General features: G+C 43.4%; 1 long non-coding RNA gene and 2 pseudogenes across 1 annotated transcript in view; 1 reads left to right on the forward strand and 2 right to left on the reverse strand.

Annotated features, from left to right (window-relative positions):
• The window catches only part of LOC141047986 (uncharacterized), a 308,665-nt gene that overhangs the window by 36,314 nt on the left and 251,208 nt on the right, over positions 1 to 21,143 (reverse strand). The gene's annotated exons all lie outside the window — the stretch shown is intronic.
• LOC141047998 (guanine nucleotide-binding protein G(q) subunit alpha-like) lies at positions 1,865 to 3,733 on the forward strand (annotated as a pseudogene).
• On the reverse strand, positions 7,597 to 8,506 carry LOC141048008 (multifunctional protein ADE2 pseudogene; annotated as a pseudogene).

A 21,143-nucleotide genomic window follows, 5' to 3' on the forward strand; every position in this document is an offset into this window, starting at 1 on the left:
TAAAAGACCTGAATACAATTAAACGTACATTTTTAATTCATTCCTACTCTTTAATAATTAAAAATAAATTTGTGCTTTCTTTAGATCTGATACTCCTTCATATTCACAACTCTACATATTGGATCGTGAGTATGCAAACATTCAACGATTAAATAACAAGCAAAATGAAGGCTGCAAGAGGGACATAAAGAATACTATTGACTGTTTACTCAGAGATATCAACCCATTTGCTCAGGCTTTCAAGATGAAGGATTTGATTGATCAGCGTGGCTACGACCAGCATAAAATCAAAATGATTATATCCAAGGATAGACAACACAACCCTCGCCGATACAACTTGCCGACAGCCAATGAAGTTGCAGCTGTGTTTGTCTCCGATGGGAGCCACCGATCAAAAGAGAATGTCATTCATCCCATTGGGCAGCGAGGACTGCAGAATATTGTGTACCATAGCCCAAACTGTGATCCAATGGTGTATCCACTCTTCTTTCCACATGGTGAACACAGCTGGCAACTTGGAATACGGAAGCAAGGGAGAACTGCAAAAAGGACAAAAAGGAAAAGTCATGAAATGGAGGAAGGTGACAATGAAGAACAGGAAGATATCAGTCACGATGCAGGGGAACAAGAAAAAAAAAAAAAAAAAAAAAAACACAAACGTGTTGAGGGAATTCTATGCGTACCGCCTTCAGGATCGAAAATCATTCAACCCGCTGTTACATTCTGGCAAGCTGACAATACATAATTGATGCCTAAACATTGAAGCGCAGTGAATGGACAGGAACAGACAAAACCAAAAGAAACTCAGAGTAGAATTATATGTCGGGCTTATGGATCATATCAACAGTAGGGCTGAACAACAAGATCTGAGACCAGGTCGCATCTTCATACTTCCCTCTTTTACCAGTGGAAAACGTGCCATGACACAGAATTACCAAGATGCGATGACTTTGGTAGCAAAATTTGGAAAGCCAGATTTATTTATTATGTTCATTTGCAACCCAAAGAGGGAAGAAATTCAGTCCGGCCTTTTACAACATGAAACAGCAATAGACTGCCCAGATTTGGTATCTACCATATTCCACTTAAAGCTACAACAGTTACTAAAACGATTTGAATGCAAAAAAAGTGGAGTGATGGGACAAGTAAAGGCATACACCTACGTCATTGAATTTCAAAAAAGAGGTATTACATACATTCATCTGAATGTTCGTAACATCAAGTATTAACGAAAGAACCTCAGTCTGCCGAGAGCTTCAGGATACTAAACTTATCATATGGGATGAAATTTCAATGTCTCACGTTCATCTTTTCAATGCCGTTGATAGAAGCTTACATATTCTTCTTCACAATGAAGAACCTTTTGGTGGGATCCCGATTGTTGCTGGAGGAGATTTTTGTCAGCAAGCTCCAGTTGTACTTCATGGATATCACGTTAGTATTGTAGAGGCGCGTGTCAAGAGCAGTCCAGTCTGGAAATCCTTCAAGGAACTGAAATTAATCAGGAACATGCGAGTCAATCCTGATGACGTTGAATTTTGTGAGTGGCTCCTAACTGTTGGATCAGGAGTTGAAGTTGGGAATCTGGTGGATTTTGTGAAGCTGAGCAAAGACATTCTGACTCATGACGTCGTGACGAGCATATTTGGGAATGACCTGAACTCTCACTCCTGCTGATCTTGCTTCCAGAGCAGTACTATGCCCTAAAAACTGACACGCTGACAATCAATGAACAAGTGTTGAACATGCTTAGAGGTCAGACTAAATCATACTTCAGTGTCGACAATATTTCATCCTGTGAGACAGAAGAGCTCAGTACCCCATAAAATTTGTACATTCCCCAACTCTTATGGGCCTCCCTCCTCATATGCTGAACCTTAAGAAAGGCTGCTGTGTCATGCTACTCCGCAATCTAAATCAAAAGAAAGGACTGTGCAATGGTACTCGATTAATTGTAGAAACTCTTGGCACAAATCTCATCGACTGCAGTATTTTTCTGGGGAGCGTCATGGTCAAAAAGGTTCTCATTCCAAGAATACCATTGGACAACAGCGAAAATTGCGATATCCCGTTTAAGTTAACAAGAAAACAATTCCCACTTTGTCTGGCTTATTCAATGACAATTACAAAGTCGCAAGGACAAACATTCGATAAGATTGGCGTTCTCCTACCTGATCCTGTATTCACACATGGTCAATTACACAATGCATTCTCTAGAGTAACAAGTTGTAAAGGTCTTTCAGTTCAAATTGTACCTGGTAGAAGTCAAGGAAAGATCTTTGAAAATGATGAAAAGGACTATACATTTAATTGTGTTTACAGAGAAATTTTAACTTAATTTATGTTTCGTTATGAAATTTGTTTAGATGCTGGAATGAATAAAAAACGCACATCTTACTGAATCCAGTTTGTTTTTGATTTTCCACTGTGAATAAAATGTATCCGTATTATTCAGATTTTTAATGATTATTGTTATTAACTTCATTTTAATTTGATTTACCACCTGCGTAAGCGCTATTGAATGTTGTCATTTATTTTAGTTTAATCACCAGCAGCGTTAGATAGCAATGAGCGTGCTGAGCGTTAGCTGGCTGGGAACAGCTAGTCAAGCATATGAGGATTATCCATGGATCTGGCTACTCTGATGAAGATAAGAGGGCCTTCACTAAAGGGCCTGTCACACTATGCTATATCGCTAGCAATATCGCTATAACGTCACTGGTTTTTGTGACGTTCTAGAGATATTGCTAGCGATATTGCTATGTCTGATACTTACCTCCGACGGCTCCCCCGCTGGTTATTGCTGATCGCGCGAGAACGTCCTGGGCTGTTTCTCGTCGTCTGCTTCCTTCTGTGGAGACGAGCGGTGCGTGGACGCGGGCGGGAGGACATCAGGATCGCCTCGTCTGACAGGTATGTAGCGACCCCCGACCCCTGCGATGTCGCTGGTGAGATCTGCCTGTGTGGCAGCTCACCAGCGACCACTTAGCAATGCACCAGTGATCCTGACCGCGTCATATCGCTGGTCGGGATCGCTGGTGCATCGCTAAGTGTGACAGTACCTTTTGCTTATGATTCGGGCAATGTAGACACTTAAAAATCCATACAAGTATGACCAAAACAAGGGCCATGCACTGTTAATTCGGGTAGTTGATATAGAGAAGGTGTGCTCATTCGAGAACTCTTATGTAGATGCAATATAATATTTATGGAATGACCCTGGCATACAAGAATGCTATGATAGGAGATGGGAATATAAGCTGTCTCATTCCACAAAATATTATCTAAATGACCTGGACCGCATTACAGATCATGGATATCTACCGTCTCAACAAGATGTGCCCACAACAGGAATCATCGAATATCCATTTGATTTTTTAAGTGTCGTCTTCAGAATGGTGGACATAGGAGGGCAGCAATGAGAAGGGAGGAAGTGGATACACCTCCATAATGTTCCTTGTAGCTCTTAGTGAATATGATCAGGTGCTCATGGAGTCTGATAATGAGAAACGGATGGAAGAGCGCCAAGCACCATTTAGGATGATCATCACATATCCGTGGTTTCAGAATTCTTCACTCATCCTATCCTTATAATAGGCAATCAATATTGACATCAGCACTGATCAGTTGACTGAAGGAGTTGTAGTGCCTCATGGAATAAGGACTGCTATTTTACCATACTTATACACTATGTTCCAATGTGTTTATTTAAAGGCAGTCTGCAGGATTTAACCTGTCCAAGCCTTATATATGTGCATGTAGCTCTTTTAAAGACAAATTCAGTTAGCACCTTTATATGGTCAGCCCCTTTCTCCCTTTATTCAGTAATCAGCATTTCATTTGATACATAAATTATTCCTAACGACTGTGGTGGATCTTAACCTTCTATCACTCCAGCTCTATTTCCCGCAGAGTGCTACCTGCTTTTGCTTCACTGACAGCCTCTATGATGTGTTTCCTTCTGGAAAAGAGAGCTGCAAAATCGATCAGGAAGAGGTGGCACCGAGCGGGTATAGAGCTGGAGCAACAGATCTACTCCCTCATTTGAATATGTATGCAAACCGATTTCTGATGAATAGACTGAACGTGTAAAAATATTGCTGGAATGGTCTTTGAAAGAGCTATATGGGCATACACATAGATCCAGCCTCAATCATTCTCGAGCAGTGTTATTTTTCCATTGCTGCAAGTACCACATTTGCCAGATCACGGCAAAACTGCAAGTGTCACACATGTCTGCAAGTCCCAAAGGGAATGAATGAGGCCAAATGCAGTGTTTGCCGTAAGTGATCCATTATGTGGCAGATGTGGAAAAACTACTGGATCTGCCACGAATGCCAAAAATTGTTGATTTGACAGAAGCCCAACTCACCGACGACAGGGTCTGCATTACTCACACTCACCAATGGGGGAGGCAGCACTAAGTGCCTAGGGCAGCATAAACTCTAAATACGGCCCTGGCAGGAAGATGTGTTTAAGTGTAAATCAATATATTCACTTTGTTCTATGTTTAGTTGCTAAGCAAATTCTCACACAATTTTTATTTAATAACTATTCGAAACATACTTCAAGTTTATCCGACCAACTCAGCTGAAGAATTCAAAGATGGTTAACCATTTTTTTGGGGGGACAATAAAAGGACAACCCATTACACATTCTGGGAAGGACTTGGAAAAGCTCCATGAGAAGTGAGTGAACAGTAGGAAACGTTGAAAAGACATGTCCAGCTTCTAGGTGCAGTTGCTAATTTATTGCTGTTTCAATACATATTCCAGTATACCACAGCAAACAGACCCCTCTTGCCAGCCTGTGTGTTTTGACTCTTATGAAGTCTTAAGCTCCCATCACACCACGATCTTGCTAGCGAGATCACTGCTGAGTCACAAGTTTTGTGATGCAACAGCGATCTCACCTACGAGATCGCTGTGTGTGACACTTACCAGCAACCGTCCCCCCTGCCAGTTATTGCTGATCATCCTGGAATGGCCAGGACATTTTTTGATCGCTGGTCTCCCGCTGGCCAGCACGCTGCGTGTGACAGGCAGTAGACCAGCGATCAGCGAGCAGGTGCTGGTAACTAAGGTAAACAGAGGGTTTCTAAGTGCCGCGCACCGCTTAGAAATCCGATGTGTACCTTGGTTACAAGCTCCCTGCACCAGCGCGCTGGTAACTATGGTATACAGTGGGTAACTAAGTGACGTGCGTCGCTTCTTACCCCCATGTCGCTGGTGCTGATCGCTGGTTTAGCTGCCTGTTTGGCAGCTCACCAGCAATCATGTAGCGACACACCAGCGATCTTGACAAGGTCATATTGTTGTTGGGATTGCTAGTGCATCGCTGTGTATGACCGGGCCCTTAGTCTAAGAGTCAAAATGCATAGGACAGCAGTAGGGGTGTGTGTGTGTGTGTGTGTGTGTGTGTGTGTGTGTGTGTGTGTGTGTTGCACTATTGCATATATTGAAATAGCAGTAAATGTTCAACTGCACCAAGAAGCTGGACCTGACTTCCACTAACAATTGTACACCAAGAGGTGGCGATTGCCTGTGCTTCATGACAGGATGGTCTGAATTGGGAATTGAGGATTAGAACTGAGGACAATGACATGTGGCTTGAATTGTAGGAATTGTGTGCTTACTTGTGTGGTAGTCACTAGCACTAATAATGTATTTTATCTTTAGATTTCAACAACTTTTGGTGAGTGCAAAAGAGGCAAGAGCTATTTTACCAAATAGCACGTGAAAACCTTTGAGGAAGATAGAGAACATGCTGAAACTTACATCAACTGTACCCATAAGCAAGAAGGAATCTCCCATCTGAAGTTCATCAACAATATTGGGTGATAGAGGAGTTAGCTAAAGGCAAGTCTCACCTCCAGCCACAGGCAGCCCTGCCACCCATCTTCATAGAAGCGGAAATAAGCAGTGATATTATGGAAAATGTTTGGTCAATTAGTTTTAGTTATCACTACCATTGAGAGTGTAAGTTAACTAACTTGTCTGTCTAGTTCCACAGACTCTGCTGCCCGACTAATCCACCTGTCCCCCCGCTATTCCCCAGCTTCTCCCCTCTGTCAATCCCTTCACTGGCTCCCCATTGCCCAGAGACTCCAGTACAAAACCCTAACCATGACATACAAAGCCATCCACAACCTGTCTCCTCCATACATCTGTGACCTCGTCTCCCGGTACTTTCCCGCATGCAACCTCCGATCCTCACAAGATCTCCTTCTCCACTCCCCTCTTATCTCCTCTTCCCACAATCGCATACAAGATTTCTCTCGCGCATCACCCCTACTCTGGAACTCTCTACCACAACATGTCAGACTCTCACCTACCATTGAAAACTTCAAAAAGAGCCTGAAGACCCACCTCTTCCGACAAGCCTACAACCTGCAGTAACCACCGATCGACCAAACCGCTGCCCGACCAGCTCTACCCTCGCCTACTGTATTCTCACCGATCCCTTGTAGATTGTGAGCCCTCGTGGGCAGGGTCTTTTCTCCTCCTGTACCAGTTATGACTTGTATTGTTTAAGATTATTGTACTTGCTTTTATGTATACCCCTCCTTACATGTAAAGCACCATGGAATAAATGGCGCTATAACAAATAATAATAATCTACAGTGATTAAGAAGAGACAGTGGACAGAAGAGAGAGGACCAGGAAGAAGATGAAGTTGAAGACGGAATCAATGCAGGAGAGCAACTTGATAAAGATGAACCCTTCAAGAAGCTTCTTGAATAGTACCAAATTTGACTAAAGTTGCCTGTCCCATCACTAACCATGTGCAAATCAGCCAAACCAATGCATAGTACTGCCAAGACAAGTGAAGGTGAGCGAAGAACAAAATTTGCATTTCTGAATTCTACTTTCTGGAGCACTATGGGAATACACCCCATCTTCTACTAATGGCTGCACCATACACAAGCAGCATTATCTACCATCTCCCTTTTGTGTCTCCTCTCCCTCAAATGGCATTTCCCAGTGAATGCATTTGTCTTGGTCGAAAGCAATGCTAAAGTTGAAAAGCGCATCAAAAACGCTATGTGTGAACATAACCCAAAGCAAAAATGTTCCTCCATCACTTGGGCTATTTATTATGTCTTACATACAAATCATTACCCCTGAAAGGATGATCCTTAACATATTTCCCAGGAAAATCCATTTTGGTTTCGTTTTTGAATGTTTGTGTGCCTGCAAAAGTGGCATAAGACTAACATTGTTCACAGCTGTGACCTGGGAGTCAAATGCTTCCAGGGGTATTCCCCATGATGATCCCATGTTAGTTGCACACAGTTTTTATTGATTTAATATTTTTAGGCCCTAAAACCACCCGGGGGGGGGGGGGGTCATGGAAAAAGTTCTTAGTTATCCCTTAGACTTACATTGGGCTCATTACTTGGGTTAAGCACCCAAGTATTCCAATTTGCTCGACCCAACCAACGAGCACCCGAGCATTTTAATGCGCGCCCATCACTAAGGCTTATCCAAATAGCTTAAGCGGTTTCCAAATAGCTGCATCGGGAACCTGGAGCGCTCCCGATAATCAGCGGCTCGGCACCGCAGCTGCATGAGTTACGGCTCTGTGACAGTCACATCATATGCCTGGAGAGCCCAACAAACAGGCAGTCTCATCAGGTCCTTTGTCATCAGACATCACCCTCAGTTCACACAGGATGCCATAATTTGCACAGATTTCTTAATCTTTTCACAGTGGATTAGGTCAGAAATTGACCCCATCAACACAACAACCCATCCTTAGCCATCACTAGGTCACCAGTAACGCCACTTTGTCTGCAACCCACTCAGTTTTTCACTTTTCGCGCCAAGTCTGTTCATCCTTCTGCTAGGTCTCACCACCTGAGGGCCATAGATGCCACGAGTCATCAATCACAACAGTGAAGACAATTTCTTTTTGGTCACAGCCACACCAAACAATCTTCATATTCACTTGGGTGCAGTCTTGTGTTGTCCATGTTTTTTTCCCAGAATATCAAAGATGACCACTGTGGAATGGTTCATCATGTCCACCTCTGCCTGGCCAATCACAAGGCCAGCACAGCTTAGTTTGTTTGCAATCAGCTGCTCTTCAGACCATTGAGGGTCATTATTGGCATCATCCTTGAAAAAACATGTCCACTTCAGGGGGATAAAATTTATATCCTTCTGGTACCCCCAGGATTTCTATTCAGGAAGGAGCAGCTGGCTATTCTCCTGCACACCCACTCTATAGGGATCATCTCAGAGTGGCAATGAAACAAGTTGCACAGCACAGTCACAAATGCTGTCTTGATACCAGATTCTTGCAGCAGTTTGAATATCCTGGTGGTGGTCTTATTGGAGATGGCTGCTTTTCCCTCCATAAGGTCCTTCCTGGCTGTATTGCTCGCAGTAATCTGGTCCTTAGACTGCATGAGGATAAAGCCAGGGTGATCCAGGAGATCATACAGCTCATAAGTTTTACCTTCATTCAGCTTTTTGCAGAGTCTCAACTCATGTGTGTCCATGATCATCCAGGAACCATCATTTGCTATGATGTTACCATTATTGGATTTTTGATGTTCTTGATGACATTTATACATATGTATGTTTACCTAGTACAGTGAAGAAGGTCACTTATCTGACCAAAACCTTTACTACTGTGTACTACTCCTGGAATAAAATTTCATCACCATAAAGCCAAGCTGAGTGCCATTTTTACAATGTACAACCTGGCTTCCGATATAGAAACTCCACTTTAAGTGAACAGTGAGAAAAGGAAGCAACATTAAGCACCTTGAGATTTATGAATCTTCTCCTAGAAGAGGGGGAGAAAAAAAAAACAAACTTTGTTGTCCTTGAACAATAAACTCAAGGATCAAATTGAAACAAATTCTCAGGAGAAAATGATTTTACATTGAGACTGCATTACAAAATTCCATTGAAAAATAACAATTTCATCCAAAAGAACGTAAACATCATAATTTTGTGAGGAATTTAAAGAAAACAAGGCTTATCAAGCTCCTACTAACATATCCTCCTAGAGACTTTGAAACTGACATTTCATCAACAGACACTTATCAGATGCTGACACATGTGCCAAGACTGCTAGAGGGAGACAAAGGGGACAAGGCAACCAGAGAGGACGGTTTAAGGAAAGACCAGGAAGCAGCCCTTTTTTAAGACTGGGATTACTTACTAAGGAACAGACTGGGCCCCAACAACAATTAACCTCTTCATGTGCCCCACAAATGACTAACCTGTCTTCAAGAAAAATTAAGTGACTTAGAGATACAGGTTTTAAATACGGGATTTAATTTTATTCTGACTTCGGATTTGCAACTATTTGAAAATATAAAAGACCTCCACCTCTTTGTGACAAAGTTGAGGTGGAGAAAATACTTCATAAAGAGGATAACTATTTGTCCGGATATGAATATCCCTGACTCCCTTCTGATGTCAGGTCTCTTTTTGGTTTGGCGGACTCCACTCTGGACTCATTGGGTGTGGGACCATTTACAAAACTAAAGGAGAAAAGTAAAAAAATGCCTCCATTATAAGGTGATTAATCTCCTATTGACCTTTCTACAGAATTGTTAACTAGGTATCTAGAGATACTTGAAGACAGAACCAAAAGTAGAAAACAGTCTTTCTATACACGAAATGGAAACTCTAAAGATGTTGGAAAAGGATCCAAACAAAGAACGAGTAAGATTTTCTTTTTCCACAATATCCCGTCATGTTAACATTCTTTTGTCTCTCCAAAGTCCACAAAGGTTTAACACCTTTAAAAGGGATGACTAATAGTCTCAGGAGTTAGTAGCATTTGTCACTATGTAGGGGTATATTTGGATGAAATATTGAATATAGATGTAGTGGCTGTGTGGCATGTCCTGTCATTCTAACAGGATCGAAATTCTGGAGTAATGTCAATGGTCATGAACACCAAATTTTTCATTTTATCTATTGTCAAAATGGGTGATATAGATCAGTTTGTCCATTTGGCCTTTAATACATAGGCAAAATGAAATGTTAGTTCTGAAGACGAGTGGTAAACATTTAAGAGATATAGCTCTGAAAAAGGAGACCCCTTTTGCCACACACATGAATACAAAGCATCATGGAATAAACTGAATTAAAATTCATGGTGATTGACAGAATCAATTTAACAAGAAGCGGGGGAGATAGGGATCGGGCCTTATTACAGTGTGACACAAAATGGATTTTTCAACTCAGGACAGACACTTAAGCCTTAATGAGACCCTCACTTATGGTTTTGTGAAATTTTTTATGGATCCAATCATGGATATGGGGCCGTTTTCAACAAGTCACAACATATACCTTTGGTATATTGTTCCTCTATTGTTCAGGTCTTTACATGACTCAGGGTCACCTATGGTTAGACTAGGGTGAGCTGGCGAGCAGTGGGGGTGCCATTCTTATTTTCTATCCTAGGGTGCCAACCTCCACTGGTAGGTAGGACAGATTATACTTGGGGACAACTCCTGGGTCCTACATACACCTATCCCTCCTACTGTATTTTTCCTTTTTTTGAAATGCATGCCCCTTCATCTCATACCCATTCATAAGCACATGAACATATGGTGGAATGTTCCTTATGCAAATCATGGTTTCACTTAGCATGCGTAAATATCAAAAGAGATGACAAACTGGTTATAAGAAAACGCTTTTACTGTCCCATGTGCCTGGAGAATAAAAAATTAGCTTTAGGTAGGGTTGGGTGCTTTTTGTAAAAAGATCTAATGTGTATTTTTTTTTCTCCGTACATTTAGAACTTGTCCTCCTTTTGTGGCTAGTTGCTAGTTACTTCTCTTAAATTCATACATTTATGACCTAGAAATAAAAAATTTAGCAAACTAGTTATTGAAAATGTTGCACTCTTGTGGCTGCTGTATTACAGTGTCTATTGTTGGCTGCAGAATAAGTTTGAGGTCAGGCACATTAATCTCTATTTTATCAGATGTGTTGTGTTACTTCTTATATAGTTGACACTTTATAAACTCACAGATTGCACATTCTCCACTCTGTACAATGGCTGCTGGTGAGGGAACATGTGACTAGTGTAAGGGGGTGACAGGATTACTTGTTCTGCTCCCATAATTGTTATTAATGTGTAACTGTTTACATATGTTACTGTTATGTCATTAATACTCGGTGTTACTGCTACATATAAAATATGTATTACCCCGCATGGTCAATGGTCCCGCCACACTCTTCAGTATTAACATTTTATCAGGGGTGGACACTGACAGCTTGGCGCCCCTGTGCAAGAAGTGTGTCTGGGCCCCCTTCCTTTTATGATGACAAAGCTATAATATACATTACATACACACTCATATATTACATAGTCGCCGTTAAGTATATTGCCATCCCTTATTCACTGATCTGCACATTCCCCTGCAGTGCTACACATGCACACACACCACCACTCATCTCTATACACACATACAGCATCTCTCTGGATGTTCTCACAGCTGAACCATCACTGTCTTGGCAGCTTCCTCTCTGACACTGCTGCGCTTAATGAAGTCATCCAGCCGCACTGAGTCAGACAGGAAGCAGGACGGATCCCTGCAGCTCCGCTCCTATTTTCTCTTGTAGGCGGTGGAGCTGCAGGGATCACTACCTGCCTGCTGCCAATGAGAACAATCTGGCCAGGTGCCCACCGGAGCCTTGGGGCCAGATAAGCCAGATTGCCCTCATTATTAGCCACCCTGCAGGAGCCCCCCTCCACCTCCGGGCCCCGATGCAACCGCACAGGCTGCACATGCAATATGTCCACCCATGCATTTTATGTACAATGTTGTATATGCATTATGTTCCTGTAATGTAATACTGTGTAAGATAGGGAAAGTAAAGTGCACCCTTCAGACATTAGAGGGGGGGGCACCTTAGTGTTATTGTTCTCATAACTATGGGTAAGTAGTCCCTTTGGGGGCCACTATATGGGGGCATACTAGTGTGCACAGTTAGAATAGGTTATAGCTAGTATGTAGGGGGTAAAAATAGGAGGGGCTGCTGGGAGGCAAGACAGGAGTTTTAGGAAGTTAAGTCAGATGGGGCCTGGGTGCCTAAAATTTCAAATGGGTTATAGGACCCGGACAGCTCGGCTGCTACACAATGCAAGGCAGCTGCAGGCCACATTATCTACAGCCACTGGACATCATTGCACTGGGCCAGTACAGGGGAAGGAAAATGTGGTGACTCAGCCTGGGAAGACATCTTTAGGGCAGGAGTCGGTTGGAGTGAGGAGCTGAAGAAAGTTGGAGCTTCGAAGGGAACGGTACAGATGGGCCGGATGCTTTTCCAAAAGCAACCAAACCTGGTGACTGATTATTTCGAGTCTGGGGTGAAACAAGCAGAATGAATGACCTCATGATGAGGTTAGGCCAGGAAGGATCTGGCGAGCAGTCTAAGACATTCTGATCCAGATGTGTGCCACACACAAGCATCAGCGAAGTAGGGAAAGAGGAGGAAACATGAGAGTTCCATGATGGGCCTACTGTGGATGCAACCTATGAAGAAGTAAATAGAATATTCAAGTTATCCTGGACTGTGTCTCCATTACTGGGAGTCACCTGGAAGAGAGGCCATTGACATCTGGCCAGTGCCCAGGGAGACCTGAAACTGGAGAAGCAGGTACTCTTAGAAGTGGAATATTACAATTCTCCGTGAGGGAAGCTCCGGACACACATGCTTCAGTGTCTCTGGCCATGTCTACAGTCCTGGCCTCCCTTTACACTAGACCCATCCAGTCTTCTAAAATAGAAAATACATTTTTTGTTTGAAGATTATAATAGGGCAAGGCTGAGAGGTCTGGTCAAATGTTCGGCCTCCTCTTCAAATGTCTGGTAAATAATCACTGCCTTCCAATGTTGACCTTAAGTTATAGCAAAGTTGATGGAACTAATATTTAATATTTATGAGTTAGATTTCTTTTTCTTTGCACTTTCCCGCTAAGTGGCTTGAAATGTTTACTATTATATTTATATATGATAATAATAATAATAATAAATAATAATAATAATCTTTATTTTTATATAGCGCTAACATATTCCGCAGCGCTTTACAGTTTGCACACATTCATCACTGTCCCCGATGGGGCTCACAATCTGAATTCCCTATCAGTATGTCTTTGGAGTGTGGGAGGAAACTGGAGTACCCGGAGGAAACCCACGCAAACACGGGGAGAACATACAAACTCCTTGCAGATGTGGTCCTTGGTGGAACCCAGGACCCCAGCGCTGCAAGGCTGCAGTGCTAACCACTGAGCCACCGTGCTGCCCATTTGTATAATATCTGTTGCACATTAACATATTAGCTGCAAACAAAAACAGTAAAGGGATTATCCCATGAACAATATACACTTTAATAGGTCTTGGAATTATGACAGATTTGCAAAATTTTGCTTTATGAAAATCTCTTAAAATCCAATGACTGACTTGTTTATGCCCTGATCCCCTGCCCCCCCCCCAAAAAAAAAAAAAAATTCCATAAAGTATGGATTTTGCCATCATCTTTTAAAAAAAATATCCAGGAGTATTTACACAGATATCCACAATAATAGATTTGCAATAATGTGGATCTTCTTCCTCCTACAGACTATTTTATTAGGTCACAGCTGTGTTTCTATGGCAATCTTGGGGTATCCTGCATCATTTCCTATAGCCCAAATAGCTAATAAAGAATTTCTATTAACCCCCGCCCTTTCATATCCCAAGAATAATATTGATTACGGTAACACTACAACACCCCCCCATGCTAAAAGGCACAAAGTTACCAGTTATGGCCAGTAACCCACCCCTGGCTGTCGATTAAATTACCCCCAAAACACCCCATAGCCACAGCGGACGCAGGCGTAGACAACACACGTCTTCTCCAACTCAGCTCTAACTATTCCTGCCAACATTTCAACTACCCCTGTAAAAGTCATCCCTCCCGATACCGCCACAGTCACAGCTCACATACGAGCCGCCGCAGTTCTCAGGCCTCTGGATGGCTCTCCACATCAGAAGTGGATGATACATTGCAGAGTCCCGATAGGCGAAATTGGGCACACGACAAATTCCAAAAGTCGGGTGCTCCTTCAGAGGTTATCAGCCTGACTAGCTCCGCCCACTCTTCGGAAATGTTGGAGCTGTGGCTGGGACTGGTGGAAAAACAGTAAGAATCTAATTTGGGCAAAACTGAACAGTGATGTGTGTAATTATGTTACCAAAAGTGACAATACATACATTTAAAATTCCTATGCCACTAAACTGAACAGTCAGTATATATTTTATACACAATGTTCCACTACAATGCAGTCTATGAGGATCCTGGAATCAGCTCCATTCTGAACATTGCAATGGATTTTTTGAGGAATGTCACTGTAGAAACGGAACTGTCTAGAATGGAGGAGCTGCAGAGAGATAAAAAAAATCCACTCCAATCTAGTCACCTCACCAGTGAACCGTCCAGACTGGAGTTGCTGGAATGAATAAAATATCCTCTCCGATCTAGTCACTTCAGTAGTGAGCTGTCCAGATTGGAGTTGATTTTTTTTTTTGAGGCCTCATTTTATCAACTCCACTCTAGACGGCTCACTAGTGAATCAGCTAGAATGGAGCAGATTTTTTGAGGCCCACAAAAGGTCAACTCCAACCTAGATGCAACCTTCAGGACAAGCCATCTGTACATCTGCACAAAGTTGGCCAAAAAATATATAACAAAACTGTAGATGAAGCAGACAAACCAAGCTGTGGAAGAAGGAGAAGCAGAAACTGGTTTAAACTCTTAGCATCGTCTCATAGGATTCTCTGAACTTCAAGAACAGCAAAAGTTATCAGACACACAGGAATTACTTGCTGACTTCTTGATGTGTTGTGGTTGCATCATCCAGAAATATATTCCCTCCCGAAGGTACAGTTTAGATTTACTGTAATTATTTTTGGTGTATGTAGGTATGATGGATGGACTTTCCTATAAGCATATGTACACGTGCATCTTCCTAATGGGGACAGGATCCCATGTGTAATTAGACATTGTAAAGTGATGCAGAATATCTGCCTGTAGATATACGCACACATCTTACAGGCTGTGAACTTTAGCACATTGCACTATTACCGCCATCTAGTACATTGGCTATACTGATGTGCACTTTGGCACATTACACATATTCCTGCCATACAGTGCGGCTTCATACTGATTGGATACTGCTATACATTGCATCAGCGCCATATAGTGTGCTGGTTATACTTACTGCTCTTTTTTACATATTTCTCTTTTGTATATGTTGGTAATTCTAATCAAATACATCAGCACAATTTTTACATGCTAACTTGATACTGCTTTTTGGTACCCAGTGCACTATATGGCGATAGTGTATGTTTTGTTTTTTGGTGCCCTTTCCTACATAAATCACTTATATCTCCTTTTGTTGTCCATATTATCCCATATTATCACATCTGACTGATATTCCATAATAGAACCTTGTTAGCACGAGCACCTTAGCACGTCACCCTTTATTTATATACATTACTGCCATATTGTGCTGCTACTAATCTGACGTGCCATTTCTATACATTTATATATGCAACTTGTTATACACTGATTTGGCTCCTGTAGTTTATTCTCCATCCTTTCAGCTTCACATCCTGTTATTTTTATTAATTTTAATTTTCCACCATCTGGAAAAGAATTAATTGTATTCTATTAGAGTGATATATATGTTAATAAAGTAATTTGATGGTCATTTCTTGGCCTTTAGTCATTTAAGGTTTAATTTTATATATAATATTAAACCTTACCCAGACATTTTCATTGTGCAGTTCCATGGATGTAAAAGTAAGTTGCAGATGAAAGCTATAGATCAGGTCACTTTGGGTCAACGGGGTGGAGATTTATCCAGAGCTTTGGCAAGGGTTGAAGGTCAGTGGATTTACAGACTAAACACAGTTGCCCCCATGGGCCTTAAGAGTTTTGGTTTTGCTTCATTTTTATAGGATGTCTTTCACGTTTATGGGTTTTTTTTGTGGGTTTTAACTATTTATATTAATGTATGTTTGTTGTTTTTTTAGTTGGCGTTTTTCTACTTTGCTGTGCCTTTCCACGTGCTCTATGTAGTTCCATGCATTGAAGATCTGAATATGCGACAATTTCTATGGACACCTTGGAGAACTTTTATTTTTGTATAAGCTCTCTATTTTTAAATGAATATTATTACTAAGTTCACTTTTCTTCGCACTTTATATTTTGTATATACTGTATTTTATGCTACTTCTGCACAATGTATTGCATTTTAGCACTTTCATATTTGGCGCATATATGATTGTATTTCTATATGTATATATGTTGGCAAGTATATGCATATGTTATTTAACGCACTTATAATGGGTGCATGTATTATTGCACTTCCGCCCTTTATTTGGTACATATGTTGTGGCCAGTATGTACACATGCTATTTGTGCACACATTATTTCATTGCCTCCTACACTTTTCATGCGGTATCACGACACTAGTCTTACCATGGTGCGCCTACGCTGCCTTCCCTGACGTTGGATCATTAGGTCAATGGCATTCGGGTGGCACTGAGCATGTGCCATCTCCATAACGGCCGTGTGTTTTGTTTAATCCACCGCTGCTGGCTCCATGGTCTCATTATGACGTCTGGGCTGTGACGCATGTGCTGTTCTCCTCATGGTTTCCTCCTTTGACACAGTCCCGTACGTCAGCACTCCATTCAGGTCTTATTAGCCGATTATGAGCATAGGGTTTCTCGTTGGCCAGCGTTCATTTAAATAGTCAGAACCCTTAACCTGCGGCACGCCTCCAGAGGAAGTCGTTACGAAGCGTGCGTTGAGGCGCCAAGGACAGAATCACTCCATTATCTTCCATTTATGCAAGTAATTACTGACATGGCGGTTCACAGATATTTCTTAGCGGACTTATAGCACATATGTGAGGCAAAGAAAGTGTTATTGCAGTCATGGAAATGGGCACTTGCTGGCGGTACTAGAGCCCAGAAACACTGCATGAGATGTGTGTCGCCTACTTTGCGCCTGATGCAGCTGCAACTCCATAATTGCAGGTTGCTGCTCACACAACCTCCGCAGCATATGCAAAGTCAAATTCCACCTGGTGGGGAGGTCAACAATGATGCGGTGCTCAGCAGGCCCAATCTGTGCTGCATGGCTGAAAGGCGTGATGCAGCCATGCTTGAATGCCGCAAATGAGAGCACTCGTATCTGACTTTGTGCAGCAGCTCATGAAGGTCAGGATAGTTCCTAAGGAAACTCTGCACCACCAAGTTTAGGACATGGGCAAGGCATGGAATGTGAGTCAGACCACCGAGGCCCAGAGCAACGACCAGGTTTCGGCCGTTGTCACATACCACCATACCTGGCTGGAGGTTGAGCGGCGCAAGCCACATGTCGCTCTGCTCCTTGAGCGTCTTCCACAGCTCTGTTGCAGTGTGGCTAACATCACCCAGATAAACCAATTTCAACACGGCCTGTTGATGTTTGGCTGATGCAGTGCTGAAATCGGTTGTTGTGGTATGTCTGGGTGCAGGCAAGTCTGACGAGGAGTATGAGGAGGAGTCAATTTGTATGAAGGAGAGGCCTGCAATCCGTGGAGTTGGCAGGACCCGCACACTTGCACTGTCTACTTCAGTTCCAGGCTCAACTACATTTACCCAATGGGCGGTGATGGAAATGTATCATCCCTGGCCGTGCTGACTGGTCAACTCTGTGGTCAGGTGGACCTTGCTACTAATTGCATTTTGTAGCGCATGCTTAATTTTACTCTCCACATGCTGTTGCAGGGTGGGGACGGCTTGCCTGCTGAAGTAGAAGCGGCTGGGAATGAGGTATTGTGGGATTGCAAACCCCAACATATCGATAAATGCTGGCTTGCTCACCAGCCAGAATGGTAGCATGTCCACTGCAAGCAGTTTGGCAATGCGAGAATTCATGCCCTGTGCTCGTGGGTGGTTTGCCGAGTACGGGCACCTTTTCTGCCACACCTGTCTGACAGATGGCTGCACACTGGATTGGGAGTATGAGGATGCCAGTGATTGGGATGCCGATGCTGACGAAGTACAGACAGTGTGCCGCCATACAACACTGCCTGCAGATGCACCCTGGCATTCTGGCGAGGAAGCGGCAACAGCTGTTTGCGAGCTGGAGGAAGAGGTGGCCACTATGGCTGAAGAGGTGGAAGGTGGGGGACCAGCTGCAGGTGGCGAATCATGGGTGTGATGCTGCTACTTCACAGGGTGCCTCTTCCTGACATGAGTCAACATATTGGTGGTATTAAGGTTGCTGACACCGCACAGTTTGTCGACAAAGCTTGCATCTGACTACTGTAACGTCAACTGCAACTTGGTCGAAAAAGGCCCATGCACCACAACTCTTGGGCGCACCCCTTGTGTTCTTTAAAAGAGCCCTGCTCCTAACGGGTGCTGAAGTTGAGGAAGCCGACAACCAATTTTTCTCTCTTCCTCTCCCACGTGGACGGCCACGCTGTGCCACATCTGCAAGCTCTACCTCTGAGCTATCCCCACTTGCTTGCTGCCCCTCAGCATGCCTTGATGGGTAAAGGACCTTGTCATCCAATACACTTTCGTCAGCAGAAACTGGCAGCTGAGTTTCATCATCATCTGCTGACTGGGGTCTGGTCACTGTGGTCACTGGCCCACCCTCCACTTCTTCCTCAGACGCACACAGTGGTTGCCCATCTGTGCACACTACCTCTTCTTCAGCTGCAGGAATGCTGTCTGGATGGCGCACAGATTCCAAGCCAACAGATTCTGAGAAGAGGATTAAGGTTGGCTCCTGGCCCTCTGAATGTCTGGGCAATTTAGTGGGTGGTGAAACAGATGGGTGCTGCTCTTCAGTGGCCTGACCCGATGTGGTGGAGAGGTCCTGGGAGAATGCTGCACTCATTGAGCTGGATGCCTCAGCTGCCGTCCAACCAACAACGTTTTCTACTTGATCCTCTTATCAGTCTATGGCCCTGCACTCCTAACAAGCTGCGCATAAATGACTGCTGCCGGGTGAAAGTAGATGCTGAGTGACTTGGGCCTGCTGCTTGCTCTGGATATGCACTATATCTAGCTGCTGATGCAGCACTTCCGCGGCTGCCGCGGTGACGTCCCTTACTCCCTGCCTTCTTCATCTCTATCGATGGATTCAGAATGGCAAGAAAGTAATTATTAGGGATTAGTGTGCTTATTCCTGTAGGACTACAAACAGGTATAAGAAACACTAATGGCTCTGTATGATGGTGTGTCTGCTACACTTTATTTGAATCTAATGTGGCCTACATAAAGAGTAATGTGTGTTTGTGGTGTTGGTGTACACGTTACGGTCAGAAGTCACAGCGCAGTAAATGACACTGCTGTGATACCAAAAAAAAAAAAAAAAAAAAAAAAGGATTTTCCGAGACTGGGCAAGGTGCTGTGTGGCACCAACCACAGAGGTTGTTTGGGCCCTCACAGTACAACCCCTATATAGTGTTTAACTTTAACCTCAATAGATGCTGTGAGGTAAAGTAACACAGGGGCACTGAGAGTGAATTTACTGGTGAAAAATTTGGGGGTGCGCAATAGAACAGGCCACACTAGGGGTCCTGGAGTCTGATGTGACTACAAAGACTGACCTAGTGGGTGCAGCACTCCCCAAAAAAAAGCACACAGGATGTCTGTGCAGCAGAGATGACTAAACTGTGCAAAGCGCACCCGAGCACCAGGAAAATTGAGGGACAAATGGGGGCAAGTGATTGGGGGGGGGTTCGCGGGGGGGGGGGGGGGAACCACTCACTGAAAAATCCCTATATAGCGTTCACCAAAATGTACTGGATGGTGAAGCTACAATTTTAGGAAAACATAGTAGAAGGGGATTTAAGGGATGAAAAGAAAAGGCTGTGAAAAGGCAGTGAGACACACACCACACAGTGCTGCAGCAAGAGGAGCTGCAGCAGCTGCAGTGAATGTGCACTGCACTGTCTCACTAAGCACCTCACCGAGAGCCTGCACAGCACAAAAAATGAAACTGAGTGGGGTCAGTGAGGCAAAAGACTGCTTCTGTAAAACACGGGCTGCTACAGTCGCTGAAAAACAATTTGTATTGCTATTAGATCCGAGATCTCTCTCCATCTTCAACAGCAACCTATCCCTATCTGCTTTCACAGTAGAGTGAGGCTAAAATGGCAGGCACAGCCTTTTATACTGCCTGATCACACCATCCAGCCAATCGCAGCGCAACCCCTAGCTAGCAAGTTTTGACGCCTCCTACCAAGCTTAGGGGAGTTACACAATGTTGTCAGCAATTTTTCAGCTCCTGATTGGCTCCACGGAGTGCTCAGAGGCTGAAGGATTATAGGATTTCCGATTTGAAAAAAAAAAAAAAAAACATCGGAATTCCGATATCGCAAATATCGGGCCGATTTCCGATATTTCATTATCGGAAAGCTCATCCCTAGTGATGAGGTCATAGCCATGTGACCCGGTGGGCTACGGACCCTATAAGGTGGCCAGGGTAGGTCACATGAGTGAATGGTTGGACCCGGTTGGTCCGTTGTGGAAGGTTTTGCTGGGAGATGGGGCTTACTGCCTGACAGCACGTGAATGCTGTGAGCAATGGCTGCAAGCGTCTGACAGTTCCCTGGAGGGAATGGACATCTGAAGTATGGAGTATGACGCAGCTATGAGAAGGTAACCTTGACAGGGGATATAACTGAGGCTCGAGAGCCTGTGTGTGGGACATTGTTTTATCCTGTAGTCATACAGGTTGTGCAAAGTGAAGCTCTGTCATGGACGCTATGCTGATTCTATGAACTTAATGTTGCTAGTCATGGCTTATGATGCCTGAGTAAACCACATGAACTATTGTTTTTTGGAAAACCCGTGCCGGATGTGATTTGGCTGCCAAGCGAGTATCCCCTACCCAAATGACAGCGCTACCTTACAGCCCCTTTACTTTCAGTGCAGCAAACTCACTCCAGAAGTTCATTGTGGATCTCTGAATGATCCAATGTTGTCCTAAATGACTAATGAAAAATATAATCCACCAGTATGTAATCAAGTCTCCGTATAAATGCTCCTGCTCTGTTATAGTCTCAGGGTTCTGTTTAAAGCACAGAGAGCATCATGAAGACCAAGG

This window comes from Dendrobates tinctorius, unplaced genomic scaffold (assembly GCF_039654945.1).
Source record: "Dendrobates tinctorius isolate UK_male_01 unplaced genomic scaffold, ASM3965494v1 ptg000131l, whole genome shotgun sequence".
Taxonomy (NCBI): domain Eukaryota; kingdom Metazoa; phylum Chordata; class Amphibia; order Anura; family Dendrobatidae; genus Dendrobates; species Dendrobates tinctorius.